Genomic DNA, 4132 nt, shown 5'->3' on the forward strand with positions numbered 1-4132 from the left:
TCTCTCTCAACAACAACAACGGAGGAGGAGGAAAAGAGAGAGATTCTCTCTCTTTTCCTCCTCCTCCGTTGTTGTTGTTGAGAGAGATTCTGTATCTTTTTGCAATTCAGCTTGGTAGTCAATAGCGACATAACAAAGGTTCTGCAAGTCAACTCAACCCGATAACATTAGGCTATATGTAGAAATATCTTGTTAAACACTAGTTTTGTTTCCTTTCAAGTTCACTTCAACAATGGATAAAAAGATAGATACCTCTTTCAAAGCGCGCACTGTGTATACCGAAGAAAAAATTTGATTTCTTTGTAGCCTTTGCTCTTTAAGGTATCCAACAAGCTTCAAAGCTCCAGCTGGCACAACTTTCACACCGACTTTGTACATTATCTTACCGTTTAATACAGGAGACATAAAATAAGAACTTATAAAAACAAAACGGTTTAAAGCGGCTTCACACTTGCACAAATCACAGTTATTCTAATATAACATGATTATGAAGATTAAAAGAGCAAGACATTGCATACTTGGTACAATAGATGTTTGATTAAAACTGACATTGACGAGAATTCCTGAAGTTTTTCTTGCTGCAAACAACGCTAAAGTTGCCTGCACATCATGCATCAGTAACAATAAGGGTATTTCGGTAATATATATTATTGTTATGAAATCGAAGAGTGAATAAAAAAGTAGATCCAGACCTGGCTAACTGCACAGACTGAAGGAACATTCATATCAAACATTGCAGAGTAGATGGTTTCTTTAAGTTTCCGTCTCGCGGTTTTATCAGATCGTGTATCTGAACATGTTTAAAAAATAACAGTAGTGAAGTAGATTCTAATATTATACAAATGTCAACAAATAAAAAGATAACATGAACCGAACCGTACCTCCATAATGGGTGATTGGAATCGAGACAACAGTTGGCTACGTATATGATTTCACTTGCATCCTGCAGGTGATAACATCAAGAAAAACATCAGTTTCAGATAAAGCAAAAAATAAATTTATTTAAAGACTGTCTAAAAATATAATTCACAATGAAGTACACCTGCTATATATCGTTGCGAAAAAATGGCGAAGCCTAGAGTACATTGGAGCCTCGATGTTACCAAATTCCTATATTTACAATTGATCTTTTAAGAATGCCAACTAATGGACGCAGACATTCGTACAGTGTAAAAATAATGGAAGTAACAATTTACCAAAAACGTTGCAGCACGACCAGATGGAGAGTCATATTTGCTCCAACCAAATTTGCAATAGCCAGAACCGCCTTTAGTGAAGATAAAAGTAAAAAAAATATTAAACATGAGCATGAATACAATTAACAAACATGATCATAATACTAGATGTAGTTGAAAGTTGAAACATGCACATCTTGTGGATTGATTTAATATTCAACCAATAATTTTAAATATTCATCGCTTTCATGTTTCGGGTCCCGTTTAGAAAGTATGAAAATAAATGATGTGATTGTGAAAGGGAGAAAAATGATCAAAAAGTGTCGACTTTCCCTCATTTTTATACTATTTCATAAACATAATAAGAGGTACAATTACACAATACAATTTATGTATGTATACCGTCAATGATGATAGCTCCGGGAACCTGCACTCGTTGACCATAGATCTGCATAAACGATTGCGCCCGACAAGGATAAGTTCTGCAATAAAAAATCAAGGATGTTACTCAATAGATGAGAAATGGTAATATTAGTAAACAACTAAACAAATAGTTCCTCTTATTTCCTATTACTAAATCAGGACAACTATTCAACTAACATAAATCAAATTTTACAATAACAAAAAAGGAAAATTGAAAAGAAATGATGGCGATCGGTTTAGTCAATAAAAGCATGTGTGTGCTTAAAGACTAAAGTGGTCCTCATACATAGCCTTCACATTTTGACTGTTGTGTATATCACATTGTTCTTCCCAGCAAGAACACCAAACTTAATCTTGGCACATATGAAACTAGTAATAAATAATATATGATCAAAATACCTAAAAAAGTAGTCAATCTTCATACTTGATACACTCCTGTTAGAGTTACTTATTTTCCTTTTAAATTGTACAGATGGAAACCTAATCTAACCTAATATTTTGAACAAAATAACTTAACTACAATGAAATCAAATTTTTTAATATTCATGAAAATTTATACGACTAATAATAATAATAATTTTGAACAAATAATTAACTACAATGAAATCAAATGAATCAAAATTCATGAAAATTTATAATACTAATAATAATAATTTTGAACAAAATAACCTAACTACAATGAAATCAAATGATTCAAAATTCATGAAAATTGGGATGTTATATACATACACCATCCCATGGTGTATGTATAGGCGGTAGGCCTATACAATCCGTATAGAGTTGCGTGTCTAACATATGTACAAAGAAATCAGAGTTGCAGTTTTTTGCAACCTATACAACTTGTATAGGCCTATACGAGTCGTATAGGTCCTGATCTCTCGTATGACCCTATATGCCTCGTATAGGCCTCTACTGGTGTCTGGATAACCAAGCCGGTGTATGAAGAACACAAGCCTAATAATAACAAACATAAGCTTACCGAAGAGGATAACCGGAGCGTAAGCTAGTTTCCGCGAAGAACTTAGAGTCCCAAGGATCCTGCTGGCTTTGCAGAAAATATATCCACAACATATTATGAGAAACAATCAATTTCCATGACTTACAAATAACAGTAAGCTTAGCAGCCTCTTTCGGTCCAAGTAACTTCAAAATTTGCATAAATATATCAAGCGGGATTCGATCGAATTCACCCGTGGACGATGAACAAACAATAATCTGATCTGGATCGCACCCATGACTTGAAACCAAGCTGTTTGAATTGGAGGATGAGCTTGAGCTGAAACTGCTCGAATTCGATCGAATTGCGGAACCCAGAACCAGTTTTAATAAATAGACATTATGAATCCGGTGAGAATGTTTTGGCCGGAGATGACGCCGGAGGGAAGTGGTGACTAGTGGCGCTGACTTCTTTAACTGATTGATGTTTATTTGAATTTAACTTTACACTTACCCGGTATATATAGTACTTATTATTATTATTATTATTATTATTATTATTATTCTATATTTTAAATTACTGATCTCGGTGGAATTCATTGTTGATTTTAATGGTCATGCTTATGAAATTTATAATTTTCTTTATTTGTTTTTTTACAATTATTTTTGTATGTATATCAACTAAGAAAAAAAAATGTATTGATAGCTATTTAAAAAAAAGAACAAATTGAAAATAAATAATCTCAACTTTAAACATCACTATCAGCGGTCCCAACTTTCAACTATTTTTGTCTCAATAGACCTATGTTAAAAAGCATTTAACGTCGTTAAGTTTTTTTCCGAGTTTCAAACCGATGCTATAGGGCTTTTGGTCGAAAGAATGATACGGTTCAACCGATTTAAGACTTATCTTGAAACGGTGATCAAGTCATTTGAATCACCGTTTTGAGATAAGTTTTGCATCAGTCGAATCGTATCGTTTTTCATATTAAAAGCCCTAAACATCATTTTGAAACTCGGGAAAACTTAACGGTGTTAAGTTTTTTTTTAATGGAGGTCCATTTAGACAAAATAGTTGAAAGTTAGTACTGTTGGTAGTGATTTTTAAAGTTGGGATTATTATTGGCTAATACACAAAAGTTGGGATTGTTTATTTTCAATTTACCTTAAAGAGTTATGGATTAATGGATGTTGATAAATTGAGTTGAAAGAAATTATTTTTTTGATAGAAAAAGATCATAGTGTATAAATAAATTGTATTAGCGACTTTGTGTAGAATATAGAATAAAATGAAGACAAAGATAAAAAAAATTACATAAATATATTAAACATTTTTATCATTTCAATTATTATAGTATTTACAGGTTGTTACGTGGCAGTTGTGGTCTCGGAGTATATTAGTCGTTGGTGCAAAGTGTCTTAGGTTTTCGGTTAGAGACCATCTTGAACTCCATAAGTCGTAAAGCTTGGAGCTTTGGGGAAATAAGTGTTTCATGGTTTAATTCTTATAGCTTGTTTGAGTTTATAGAAGACAAGAAACGAAAGTGTTTGAAGGAAAGGAGGTAAAAATTGAACGCGTAACTAGTGACCATACGCGC

The 4132-nt window shown here is 32.8% G+C and overlaps 1 pseudogene; it reads right to left on the bottom strand.

The window, feature by feature from the left end:
- Positions 1-456: 456 nt before the first annotated feature.
- LOC143605913 (actin-related protein 8-like) lies at positions 457-3031 on the bottom strand (annotated as a pseudogene).
- Between the last annotated feature and the right edge of the window lie 1101 nt (positions 3032-4132).

This window comes from Bidens hawaiensis, unplaced genomic scaffold (assembly GCF_021521415.1).
Source record: "Bidens hawaiensis isolate Kalapana, Puna unplaced genomic scaffold, B.hawaiensis_p1.1 tig00071943_1, whole genome shotgun sequence".
Taxonomy (NCBI): domain Eukaryota; kingdom Viridiplantae; phylum Streptophyta; class Magnoliopsida; order Asterales; family Asteraceae; genus Bidens; species Bidens hawaiensis.